Raw genomic sequence first — 14,735 nt, 5'->3', positions numbered from 1 at the left:
GCAACAAGCCAGACACAAATGTCTTGTTTTGAAAGATTTTCAAAAGATATTTAGTTCACTATTAGAAGACTAAGAAAACCAGGGAATTGCCATTCTGCCATTTGCCATTTTTGTATTAAAACTTAAGTAAATTCAAAGTTCTTAAATAATGATGAGCTAGTTATTATTTTCCAATATGACCTAAAATAAAAAAAATAAAAAACAGTGGTATCCCCAGTGGCCTTTTACAGCTGATTGACAACAAAAGAGAAATATAAAATATATAGGCTAGTTGAAGCCAATTGGAAGTTCACAGCACACATCAATTATCCTGTCAAGCTGGGAAAAAAAAAACAGAACAGGAAATTTAATTTACGAGCTCCCCGACAGGTTTTTGTTGCAACCTAAAGCAATAATGCACCTTCAGTTTGGTGCTCAGCTGCAATCTTTTCATACACTGCCACTTCACCAAGGGGATAAGTACTAAGGGTATATATTTTGTGACCTCAGAGGACACAATGTCAATTATTCTGGGTATGCCTGTGTGGAAGACTTCATTCCCTAATCAAAATAAATGGCCAGGGCAGCAGAAAGTGAATGGAGCTAAGCCCCCAATATTCCTTCGAGACAGGAGGGGGGTTTGGGCCACAAACAAATCCATTACCACAAGGTAAATAGGACGCATCAGCACTCTTGGCCCATTTGAATGGTTCTAGCCCCGTGACCACCCCTGCACAGGATTCTTCCATTTTAGACCCAGGAGCTGATAGCAAGAGTTTCCTTTTTTTTTTTGCACACCACCCTGCAGTCAATCTTACATAATACATTCTGATGATAAAACTCTTCCGCATATGGCAGCTCCGCTAACTGAAAGTGGCTGTGACTAACTCACTGTAATGGGAAAATTCAGCTTCCTGCATATAATGGGAAAAACGTGGAGGAAGTGTAAGTTCAAACTTTAATGCAACACTGTAGAGGAGTTGGAGGTGGTGGTGGTAGTGGGGCGGGGTGGGGGGTGGGGGGGTTGTAATTAAAAAGAGCTGTCATGAAATTAAATATTTCTTTAACCCCTCTTTTTTCCCTTCACCAGCTGGTAGTCATTTCACTGTCAGGGTGTATATAATTTCAGCTGAAAGTGAAGACAGTTCTGCTCAAAGGAACTATTTTTTTTCACAGCAAGAGTGCTTTTAGGGGGCTCCTCGTACACAGCGAGGCTTTCATATTGTCCATCTTTTTTTCCCAATGTCTTGTTCACAGTACTTTTGCTTTTGACATTAGATAAAACTTTATCAGGGATAATATGAAGCTGTCATGTTGTCCTGCAGAGTCTTGGAGTCAGGCAGTGATATGTTCAACCGCAGGAGCTACTAAAAAGGCACTTATAGTGATATAATGAGGAATAATTCAGAATTGTTTGGTATATTTTCCTGGACCCTTGACTTGGATTCGCAACACAGTTCAGTTTAATGCTTCACCTCATGATCAAAACATGATGACATCAATATATTTGCCAATATTTTTCAAACTTTGCCAATTCATTAGCAATTCTGAGCACTCTGAATAGTGGACAAAATGCACTCAATTTAAAGTGCTGATTCAAGAGGACTACTGAGTCAACCTTTCATCGCTTGCAACTGCTATCACAGTGGTAATAGTTCTTTTGCCCTACACCAGGGAGGTTGTTAAAGCATATTCTCTATTGAAGGCCAAAGCTAAGAGTCGCCGGCCTTCAGCGCAGTCGGAGGCAGATTACATTTTCTGTGCGAGGCAGGGATTCCCACCTGAGGCTACTGAAGCAGAGAAATTGTTATCATTTAAAAAACATTTAGTGGTACCTTCATCTGCTAGCCTATGGTTTATGTGTGGGGCGATCAATGTATTGTGACACGAAAAGTGGTAACCCATTAAGTGCACGACAATGAGTGTGAGGAATCCTGCTGGACATTGTGATTGACACATGAAAATCTATGTTACGCTTTGTAAAATGAGACAAGATGGCAGATAGAGAATGGAATTACACTGAAAAAATGACGTGCTCCGCTACACCCTGGGAAAGCACTGTTTCTTGTTTTTTCTTTTCTTAGAAACCCTGAAGCCACAAACAAACTGACACTTCCAATCAAACTATCAATTCAGTTTAAAAATATTAAATATTACCTTGAAATAAGGTTTTCTTTTTTACCATGAAATACATTAAAATAGGCCTGAACAGATTCCTCAGAGAGGGAGTATAGCAGAAATGAGGAGATGGTTGACTGCTACTGCTCAGGGCCATACAAGAGCATTTAACTAGCAGAGATTAACTACTGTATTCCCACTGGTGGCCTAGATGTCCTAGTGTACCGCCTCAGGGAGGAGAGATACCAGAGAGGGAACGATGGAGGGAGTAAAATAAAGGGGACGTGGGGGCAGGGTGTCCATGTAGTGCTGACAGCTTTGGTCACTTGAGAGTATAGAGTGACAGGTGATACAAAACAAAAACAGTTTTCCAGCCTCCATTGTTTTAGCATTTTAGCAGCATTCTATGGTTGCGATTATATTGTCATGTTTGCCATGGAGTTGTAACCAAATTATGAGTGAATACAACCTCGGTGGGTAATAACTGTGTTTCTCTGTTCTGTATAGTACGAGAAAACAAAATGGTGGAATATAGCGACTTCTCCTGAACTCTGTAACTTTACTTAAATCCTATTTTTAACACAAACATTCAAAATCATGGCATAGCATCGGTACTCAATTTATTCCGTCCTCAAAACTGTCTCTCATTTTCCCACTGTCTTGACATGTCGCATGCCTTGACATGGCAGATATCACCTTAAATCAGATGGACATATTTGTGGATCTTCCTCCAACTGCTGCTGATCCATCTGTGACATTTTCTCAGGCCATTGCTTGTTAGCATTCATAACATCACAGCCATACCCACTGGCAATCATGTTATAAATACTGTATGTTATGTATCACTCAAATCAGTCTCGGCAAATTCAGATGCCAAGTTGAGTCTATTACATCTGGGTTACAGTGCCATGCAATCAGCAGTCATCCAGTCAAATGACAAAAATCTCCCTCCCCAACATGAAGCTCAGTGCTACTACTGCTCTGTGTTTGGGGAATACATTTTATCAGACGTCTTTGCAAGCAATTATGGACGTGAACCACAGTAAACTAATTTTATATTAAGGTTTTTCAACATGTGTGTTGTCCCTCTCAATACCACATAATTCACAAAGACAATTTCAACTGCAGTCAAGTGCAACTCCAGTTAAACCACGTGCAAACACAAATCAACATTATCATATACTGGCAGGGTAGTTGATCAAATTTTCAAGTTTTCCTGTCTTGCTAATTGGGACTATTTTGTTCTCACAGCCCTTTTTCAAGTGCCTTACCGCAACTGAAACAATTAAGACCCCCAACCAGGACAGTGGACGCCTCTGTAGGAACACCACAGAGTTGTTTATTATATCAACAGCTTGGACTGGAGGCTTCCTCCATGTCTTCTATGTGCCTGTGGGATATATGAATGCAGGAAACACACAGCAGGGCTACTTTGTCTTTTTTTGGCCTTCTTCAACCGCCCACCATTTTCTCTTCCTCCCTCCCCCTCTTTCTGCTTCCCTGCATCTCTCCTCTTGTGTTTCTGCCTGGAAGTGGAACCGATCGTTCTGGATTCTCTCCTCCATCACTGAAAAAGCTCCTCTACTTGTGATGCAGAGCGGGCAAAAAAGCACATGAACATGGCATGTCTCCAGCAACGTTGGTTCAGAGAGGAGGGGAGTGCAGCATTTTGTATGCAGGCAGGATTAGCCTAATTGAAGTGTCAGCCTGAGAAAATTGTAGATGCATGCGGGTTAATGTCTGGGTATAGCAGAAGCTTCACTCATCGTAGTGATGATGAGGAATCTGGCTATCATTGCAGGCCTCGTTTGATTGTGTATGCATGTGTTTGTGAGTGTGTGTGTGTGTTTGTGTACCCCACCCCATGGTGATGCTGATTCTAAAAACCTACCATCTAGTATATTTATGACGCTGAGACAGCAAGGTGGAGGCTGTTGGCTACATAATTACTTTACATCGGGCCATCACATTAAGAATTCACAATTAAAAACAGCAGTAGACTCAATTCATTAAATTTATGTGCAAACTTGCAAACACACTGATGAACACACACGTTAGCCTTTTCTACACTCCACGTTAAGGCGGTGTGAGTTGAATTGTACAGCTCCCACATTCTTCGCTCTCTTCCTCCCTCTGTTTCTATCAGTGTAATTGTCACTGTAATTGAAATGTGTCAGTGTGACAGTTGTAACCGTGAATTAACGCTGAACCTGAGAGAGGGAAATAAAATGATGCGAGCTGCACTGAAGCTACACTGATTCTGAAGCACAATTTCCCCCTTTTAAGTATACACAAGAGCTATTATTCTCTTGTCAAGGCACGGAACAAAAATGACTACCTTAAACAGGTCTCATTCACCATGTTAACAGCGTATCCAGCAGATGTTGAAGGCTTTAGTGCTTTCACAAGACTTTCACAAGGAAGGATCAGAGTTAGTTTTATCCTGGACAGCATGAAAGTACTTCCTCTATTTCTGAAGCAAATACCAATTCCCAATTTCACACTGCTCTTAGCTTTCAATTTCCCTGTTAAACAACAAAATTCAGTCTAAAACCCACAAGTGGCACCTATCTTTTTTGGGAAACTGCTTAGCCTTTTTTTGCCTTACTATCAGAGTCTTCCAACAATAGAGGTACAGTCCATTCAGAAAGCGTTCAGACTCCTTCAGTTTTTTTCACATTGTTATGTTACAGGCTTATGCTAAATAACAAAAAAATGGAAAATTTCTGAATGTACTGTACATTCCTATTAATTTACCAGGTTAGAACAGAGGGCTGGTAGAGCTGCTTTCAGTTCTAAATAAAAAGCTATTTGGTTCAGTTCTATAAAAAACACTTCACTGTTTAAATAGCTGTGATAGCTTTTTGCTGCGTCATGCAATTTGATGGCATTCTTTGAAATTTTAAACAGAAAGAGCTCATTTTAAATAGCTCTCATCTGAAATCTGGTTTACAAGGTGGAAATTTTACCTAGTGACAGTGGATATCATGGGCTGATATATCTGCTGGTGGAAAATATCATCTGTGACAAATACCTTTCAGTCGGCCAACTTGATGGCTTTCTGTTTTGTGTGCTCTTGTGCCAGATTGTGTAATATTTAAGATCTTAGTAAGATACCTTACATGGCAGAGAAAGTCTCTCTGTGCAATTTTGCTGTGCAAAAAGTCAAATAAAATAATTGAGTCCGTCATTTTCCTGTAGGTGGTTGGCATCTAGCTAGGTAGTTGACTGTAAAAGAGACAACATGGCACTTATCCAGAAGTAGTCCGAACCTTCTATATATTTACATAAAATGTGCACTTCAGAACCTTATGTTATCCATAAAGTAGAGCCAGGTACAATCTCTCAGTCCAAAACAAACCTATTAAACGAAAGTGGACAACACTAATAGGTTATTTTGCAGGTGTGCAGAGTGATAACAGTGATACATTTCTGTGGACCACTTTAATAGAGTTCTCGTGGCATGTCTATACATTCAATAAGGCGAGTGAATGACCATCACCAATAGCAGCAATTTAAGTGCCAAGACAAGATGGTGTGCAAAGCCATGTAAGACACAATGACAGATGCAATTATCCTTCACCTCAAGACTGGCCCTATAATATACGGCTTTTCTCATATGATCTGTGCTTGCATAGATATGTGTCCAGACTGTAAAACATACGTAGGAAGAAAAATATATTGTCGCAAACAGCAAAGTGTATTAATTTGGGCAAAATACAAATCATTCTGTAATTACTCAGTCCAATTAACCAATATAACAGTGGTTACACAATCTATAGCTAAAGCATACAGTTTAAAGACATATTTACCATCAAGCAGCCTTCACTGCGTTGGCAGTCAAACACATTTTGCAGCAGTTGCTTGATAACTACATAGCAAATAACCTCTCAAAAGAACCCTTCTTAGTTTATGTAAACCATAACTCAGATATGGATACAAATCCACTCAATATAGGACTGGTTTCTCTTCATAAAGTCAATTAACTTAATGTGTATGAGATGGGATTGGTAGCTTTCCTCTTGTCCACTATGGGGTTACCCTGCTGGAAGACCACTTTGCAGTTATAATAATGCTGAGTCATTGGATCCTGAATATGAGGTCAGCCTTAAATGCTGCCATAGTGATACAGCACCAATAGTGATTTCACTGAGAAGGGCAGCTGTCAAGGTAAAGACCTCTGATGGTCCTTCTGCACCTCACCCCAGCTCACCCAACTGTTATTGAAAATCCAACAAAAGCTGCAGAGGCTCATCAATATAACCCTGTGTTACAGTATGCTGTTGACGCAAGCATGGGGTGCTAAATGGCTATTTATCTCTTAAAGTAAAATATTGTTTTTTTCTATTATAACTACTATATTATTTTTTCTAACTTAAAATTAGAAACATTTCACTGCTGTCTTATAACATCAAAACATACACATGCTGCTGTTCTTTACCTGCGTGCATCCCAAAACAATCTCATACATAAAATATGTTTTTCATGAATATACAGAAGTGATATGGCTAGTTCATAATAAAGCTAATGAACCCCTCCCCTCTCAATAACGACATACTAAAAATCGAGCACCTCTAGCTCTGTCTGAAAGCATCAAGCCCACTTTGCAGTAGGTAAACACCTACATTACAGTTAATTTACACTGATGAGAATGAGTGGGCAAGTAACGGGTAAATACTCAGTACAACTGTAGCCAGTGTTTTACGAAGAGAGCCCTGGCTAAGAGTTGGCAGAGGCACGCGTGGGATGGATTACTGTCTTCTTGTTTATTGCGCTTTAATAGGATTTGATTTTATAGTTTTTTTTGGCAATTCCTCCTCCTCTGAACACGCCATCTGAGGGCTGAGAGATATATAATATGGATTAAGGAATGCTTTCTTTGAGAAAAATGTGTCCATTGCTTTGCTTCAGGAAGATAATATCCTGCCTTTAAAGTATTTATAAGTAGATGTATATTAAAGTTAAAAGTATATATATTTTTGAGCCAAAAAAGGAGAGAAAGTCTTCATGTTAACATGCAGAGCCAGATGAACAACACAAAGAACTATCAGATCATCTTGTAGGAACTGAATTATTGCCAACAATGAGAACTTGAAAGTGATGTCATGTCTTCTTAGCGCAACACTGTGAAGATTACGGTAGCAATTCCACCCAGATATTGGATTATGTTACTCCCAGAACAGATGAGCCAGTTAAATGTTTCCAGAAGTATGCAAAGAAGCAGCATAGAAGCTGTAGGAACAGTCAGACTTTGTAACACCGTGATGTAAAACATTTTGCTGAATACTCAGTGACATCTGTCACATTTGGAGTTCGGGAACCTATTTCATATTCAAAAATAAGCTGCTCTTCTACCTACATGGTGACTAAAGTAACCACTGGCATTTCGGATCATAAGATTCAGATCAAGTTTTTTTACATTTTAGACAACTGATGTGAAGGGCTAAAATAGATCTACATATCCTAAATTCACAATTCACTGCTGAATTGTGTTTTGTTTTTTAAACAACAGGGTTAATGACTGAGACAGAGCATCGCATTTACAGATCGGTTGACAGGAAGTGATAATGTCAATTCATATACTTTAACTTACATACTATGGGCAAAAAGCTTGAGGTTACAGACACAACAATCTCATTTATCTAGAACAACCAACCCTTCAGGAGAAACGTCGACAGTCTCTCTTTGCTGTGAGCCACGTGTTCAAATATAACGCCAATTATTTCAGTGGTGATCAGCACTTCAGTACTCCCACTCCCACTTAAATAAACATATTTCAAAATATTTTTCTCACAATTTAAAAATAAATATTTCAGATTGCTGGGACACAAACATTTGGCTTGCATTATTTTGAGTTATTTTGGATTTAAAATTGAACCTAAGTAATAAGTTTTGGGAATGAGATGCTGACTTTACCATCTGAATTGAAATGCTTTCACTCCTTAACTTGACAGTCATTTTAATGCAGCATTAAACCCGGAAGAGCCTCAAGTTGTTAACATTACAGAAAAAGAAAAAAAAAAAAAAGCCCAACATCTAGTGGCCCACTCCCATCAAAAGACAAGCAGGGAAACGGGTACTGTGTCACGACAAACACTTTTTGTAATGTGTTATAATATTAAATGTAAAAGCTCAAAGACCTCTGGGTGCCGATTAAGTTTGGACAAAGCACAGATATAATTGGCTTTGGGTGTCGTCCAAACTCTGTAAGCCTCCAAATGCAACCCATTAGAGATATATTTTCCCCCTTTTGGCCTTATTCTTTAATATAACGAGGCAGTGAGAGAGCTTCCTTTCGACTACAGACTTTCAAACTTTTGTCATATTTTTACCTTATCTGTATTAATTCCACTGACAGCCTGCAGATAAATTCAGAGCTGTCTCAGGGCCACAATGACAGCTCCCGGAAATCCTCTGTGGCAAAGAAACTTGTCTTTTTTTCCCCCCTCACTGTGGGATAGGGCTGAAAAACCCTTATGCACCTAAACCTGCTTTGTGTATGCAGATTTCTGAGCAAGATTTCAGAATTATATACATATGAAATTACATGACCAACAATTAAATGTCGCTAAACAGAACTGACTATATAACGTAAATATTATTCCTGCAGTTACGAGCATGTGACTGCTTACGTCTTGTACATGAGCAAGGAATGGAGGTTAGTGGAGCAGAAACAGTGAGTGGGATTTAGAGAGAAAATAAATGATGGCTTCTTAGTTCATTTGCTACAGTGGCTCCCAGCTCCGGAGAAGGAAACCCATTCTCTATGTAACATGTCAAATCTTTACTCAGGAGTCATCACAATCCTTGTCTCATTCCTCCCTCCCCTCTCACTTTCAGAAACTTTTTAAAATATCTTGAAAACTTAAACAGTCTGGGCGTTTTTTGTTGAGGATTTTATTCTCTCATTTAAAAATGTCCCCTAATTAAAATTTAACCAGAGTACTTTGGCACCAACTCATGCAGTGTGTTGAGTAAAGTCACAGATAAACGTAACAAAGGATAGCTTATTTCACGTGTCATAATCATATAAAAGCTGATACACACACACATACACTCACTCACGACCCTTCCAATGCACCAATGGACCTAATGGGCAGCCTTGTCACTACTTCTCCTACTCAAATCTTTCTCATCCATCCCTCCCTTCATCCCCTTTTCTCCCTACTGCACCGTTGTCGCTCTTCAACTGCCTTGGCAGCAATTTGTTTTGCTTAAATCCCCCAGAAAAAAGCAACAGAAGACTTAACCCCAGTTCTTTATTGACAGAAGTCAGTTTGGTGGCCAGCCATTGACACATACAGATTTGCCAACCATGTCAACATACTGCTCAGTATGTAAGCTTGATTCATCAACCAAAACACCATTCGGAACAGATTTGCCAATTGCAAGGTTATACACATTATTTTTTATTATTGTATTCTATTGTATTTAGAGTGATCATTTTAAAAGGTACATTTACTACAAGGATTCCTTGGTTTTTATGCATGTTTTGTTTCTCATCTGGGCGCAGAATTACGTAAGCTCCCATATAAATTACTAAGAGCTCTGATTGCATTTTGGAAGCACAAAGGAAAAACTTGTCTGGTTGGAAAAGAAGCCAGCTCAAATCAATCAAACAAGTAAAGTTCTTGAAATGTAAAGAGTTAATGGGAACATTTAAGGTCTCAGTATAACTTATTGGAGATGACTGTATTTTATATTATCTTATGATTTGATCATCAATAATCTCAGGACATATACAGAAATATATCCAATCTGAAGTCATCATACAAAACACAGACATAAGGGCCAAATTCCTACATCACATGAAGTCCCCAGATAATACTTGTTCCATCCAAATATGGCTTAAATTACTGTTATTTTTTATCTTAGTCAGTCTGGCAATTATTTATTTTTAGAATACCTTACTGTTATACATGTTCGTGTTCTTTTGGCTCAGCTACTCTGTCCTGATTTTGTCACGGCATTTTCAAACCCGCTCCTCAATCCAGATGAATGTAAATGACACATACATAAAACAGTGTAAATGAGTGCTCACAAAATATCAGTATCATACCCTGGGCTTCCTCCTTCTATGTTAATATTAAATGTTCTACTAAAGAGATTTGGACTTGGACTTTTGTTTGTTCATGCTCGCTCTCAACTCCTCCAAATTGCATGATGTAGTGTATTGTGGCTTTTAGCACCTGCTCTATCCTACCACATTAGAGTTGATTGATGAAGTATCTCAAGAAAATAAATTCAAATCCTGTGACTTTTATTGCTCTGGTTGTTGTCCAAGCATATGGTCACCATCAGTCTAAAAAGAAATACAGGAAGTCTTGGGTTTTATTCAAAAATGGACTGAGAACAGCTGCTGTCTATGCAGTGGGAACTAGTAAAGGTAAACTGAGAGGGAGGATAATTTCGGTGCGGAAACCAGGCTTTCTGCCCTATGATGTCATGATCTTGTCCAAATATAAAGCAAGCATGCGAGTAGGAAGCCAAGGGTCTGTCATCTCTCACCGTTATTTGGGATGACATGCTTAAAGAGCACCATGACCCCACTGTCGAGGAATGGAGACTGGGGAATAAAAGAGGGGAGCAAAAGTTGGGGCAAGTACGATCCTGAAAGGCTTAAAGCAAACACATTCTTGGCAGCCCAACAGACACCACTGCACGGGGCTTTGTATTACACAAACATGGTAGTCTGGTTGAAAGACCACTGTCCTAACAACAGCTTGATGGTGAAAATCAAAAGTGTTTATAACTGTTCCAACCAGTAACACTCCAAGGTGGGGTGAATAGCTGGTGGTCGAAGAGAGGGGGTGGGTGCAATATCATTTAAATATTGGGATAACACTGTCCATTTTGAGACGGTCTCTCCTGGGAGGTACTCATAGTGTTGACAGAAATAGCTGCCTCACAAATGAAAAGAAAGTCAGAGAGAGAAGTTCAAACCCTGCTCATTTTCTCACCTACACACAACAATCACGCCATGAAGTTGGTGTGAATGTCAGACTGGCTGGCTACTCCAACAGTTCCTGTAACCTTCAGAAACACTTATCTTTGCACATCTGTACAAACTGAAAATCTGCTTGCACAACTTCAGTCAGAATATGCCCAATGAGCCCTATGAGTGTTGCTTCCTCATTAAAAAAATATTCATTAAACAACAAAATATCCAAGGATGAAAAAGGCCCCAAACTCCAGAATAGTCCTACAGGGATTGGTCAGGGTATCTCTCAAAGGATGACAAATTCAAAGAATTAATACAATATACAGTACCTCATTATCTTGACTGTTAGTCCATTTTGCTTCAAGGACGTAACAAACACAGCAGATCACCATTTCACTATGTGAATAAGCACAAACTTGCTAAGATGCCAGAATTTTTTTTTTCTACCTAGATGACATTTCCATGGCCCTACCATAAAATAGGCTGTGGTCCACATTGCCCAGTGACTCATCGATGACGTTAGACATGCTATGAAACAAGTGCTAACAATTTTGACATATCGTCATTATCCCTTCTACCTGGCAGTTTTTACTAGTCATGTAAGAGCAAGTAAATGAGCAGTACAGAGCTGCACTCACAATTGCCTCTGTTCTCTATAGAGAGGTAATTAGCTCAACAGAATGATACAAATGTAATGCAAAAATATACAAAGAAGAATGGCTTAGATTGTATTGCTCAATTAAGGGTCGTCACCTGTGCGCAGAGAGCTGAGGGGGAAAAAACACAGTTGTTTATTCACAGAGGAATTCAAATGCATAAAACAATCAAAGAAAATTAGTTCACAAGATTTTTCGAACAAAAACTTTAACAAATTATTCCATGCAAAAGTAACTGTAATTGCGGGGGCCTTCTGTTTGCCTGAATAAGTGTGACCATCACACCAGACAGATTTAAAGAATTGAGTAGTTTGCACGTCTAGAACAAAGAGGATTTGGTGGAAGGTTTCCAACTAAATCCCACCATTTTCAACTTCATTAGGTGCTATATATCTGAGGGATTTCATCTGATCAATGAACCTAAGAGATGTTTATCCCTCGGTGTGTACTTTTTATTATAGTTGATACAACCCGGCTTCTCTACTTTAGCCACACTTGAGAGAATATTTCCTGCAGTCCACAGTACAGACACTTGCGGGTGAAACATGAGTACATAACTAGAGTTGTGTGGTGTTCTCACTGTGCAATTTTATGTGGAATAAATGAAGATAATATCTCATTTGTAAGTAAGCATAAATAATTGAAAAAATAAAATCCACGCCTTATCAATTATTCATCATATTTGGTGTTTAGTGTATGCAACAGAAATATGATTTAGTTGTGATGAAAGCCAAGGGAGACTGTTAAGCAGTGTGGCGAAGAAATGACCTTATCTTCTTAGCTCCATCCAAAATATTAAGTAATAATAAATCTAGAGAGATATGCAGCAAAATAAATAGTTAGTTATCCTGGCACAATCAGTTCAAGCGTCAAAATTAGTAGTTTCTGAAGTTTTCATTTGCAGGAGCGACACAAATCACACTCAAAAGCAGACAGACATAATACTGAACTACACAATGAAAAGACCAAAAGATTCCTATGTGTCACCTGGTGAACACCTATGCCACTGAATATATTAATTGCAGCGAATATTAATGAGGTAAATTAATGATCACACATGTCTGTACGGGTGTGTAAACTGTTCAAAGTGACATGGAGCAATCATCTGCACATCTGCTTCATTTCCTTTCCCAGGAATGAGAAACTTATCAACATTATGCAAACATAAAAGGTAAGAGGCAGAACTCTGGCCTACACAATCAAAAAGAAAGTAGCATGGGAAGCAAAAACATCAACATGTGTTCTCTTAACATACCATCAGACTGCAAACATTAAGCACTGTATGTACATAGGGGAGCTGGATTGTCTTGCAGGAATAGAAAAAAAAAAAAAATCACATTAAAAATCTCATTAAAATCGGGTAATCATGCTTTGCCTCAGGACTGGGGAGGGGGGTTTGGAAGAGGAAATGCTTACAAGTTGAATCAGCCTGGGGAAGAATACATCTGCTTTTGCTGCATGCCTTAATGCTCCAGAGTATTATTAATGTTGAGAGGAAATAGATCCCATGTGGTATAGGGGGAAAAAAGGATGTTGCCTCTTCTCATCCTGCATTAGGTCATCAAATGATTTACTACTGTGGCTGTTTCGTGGTACAGTAGAAAGTGCTATCCAGCATTGTATTCCCACACTGGATGAGGCAGGTGGCTTGGGGAAATAAACTTGGTGTGGGAGAGAGGTCACTCCAAGTATCAGTCTGACATGTGCTCCAAATATTCTTCTGGTATAGCTTTAGTTCCTCAGAGAGTAGTCGCTGTACTGTATGTGGATAGCTATACATTTAATACATCAAGCAGTACAACTAGACTCTTTAGAGAGGGGGAGGTCCTGACTGGGAGATCCTGTTTTTTTTTTCTCATTCTCTCCACCTGAATACATTAAAAAGCCACCCATAAGAGGTAAGATGAACCATAAGGTAATTTCGGCAATAATCAAAACTAAACTCATGTTATTCAACATGGATTTCCCGCATGTGCTTTAATCTTGATTGGCCTGACATATTGGAATATCATTGCCAACATTGAATCAACAACACCCAGATTATTGTTGGAAAGTGTACATCAATAATATCATCTCATTCATAGCTCCAAAAAATTCCTGAAACTTTTGATCCCAGTTAACCCAGCATCATCAATGTCGTTTCACATCTCATATATCTCATATGGCAAGGGTCGACAGAGTTAAATGAAAAAATAAAAAGAGCGCTGAAAGCATGTTCCACATTAGACAGATTTCCTGCTGCTTGCTCCCTACTTATTTTTGGCATTGCATATTTCAAACTTTCCTATTTGCTTTGGCCTCCTGCAGGTCATGGCCACGAATACAAACAACAGGCACCATATGTTTTCCTGTAGCTTTAAATTTTCACCATTTAAGTCATTTAACCAAGCCATTGTTGGTACAAAAGGACTTCTGCAGGCAGAAAGATTCCTTTTATGCTGTCTATAACCTTTCATGTAAAGCAGACATGGATGACTTTAACGCTCATGAGAGACAAATATAAAGTCAATGTATTTAAAATAAAGTTACTAAAACTGTAAAGCCCGAGGCAAAAAGATTGCATCCTCACCAGTTAATGATTCATGCAGAAGACATGGAAATAAAGGAGCAGCATTGATTTTGTACTGCAGAGCTTGTTAGCCCTAGGATTCTAGTTGTGTTTGATAGGGAAAAATGTAAGATAAGTTTGTTTGGCTGCAATACAGAAGTAAGAATGTAACAGTATTTCGATTACCCCATTTGTCGGAGCCTGCAAGAGGATCAGCTTCCAAACTGAAATACAAGCCCGGATAGTGCCGCTTCATGTTTCTAAACATTCAGTGGCTTCGATTTTTAAGTAACTTGTAACCCCACAAAATAATATAGTGTTAAAATGATATACTCATTGTCACTGGCTGCAACACTAGGTTAGGTGACCACTTTAGGCAGTAAAGTAGTTAGCTGGGCAGGCTAATGTTCACAGTTTATGACAAGGCAGAGAAATTGGGTTTTATCCATTTCTTATATTTTTGGTCTTGTGCAACTGGTTTTCGAAAAGCTAA

The sequence above is a fragment of the Seriola dumerili genome, unplaced genomic scaffold (assembly GCF_002260705.1).
Source record: "Seriola dumerili isolate Sdu_G_001 unplaced genomic scaffold, Sdu_1.0 BDQW01000309.1, whole genome shotgun sequence".
Lineage (NCBI taxonomy): Eukaryota > Metazoa > Chordata > Actinopteri > Carangiformes > Carangidae > Seriola > Seriola dumerili.
The sequence above is the reverse complement of the archived record's forward strand: the minus strand, read 5'-3'. Positions refer to the sequence as shown.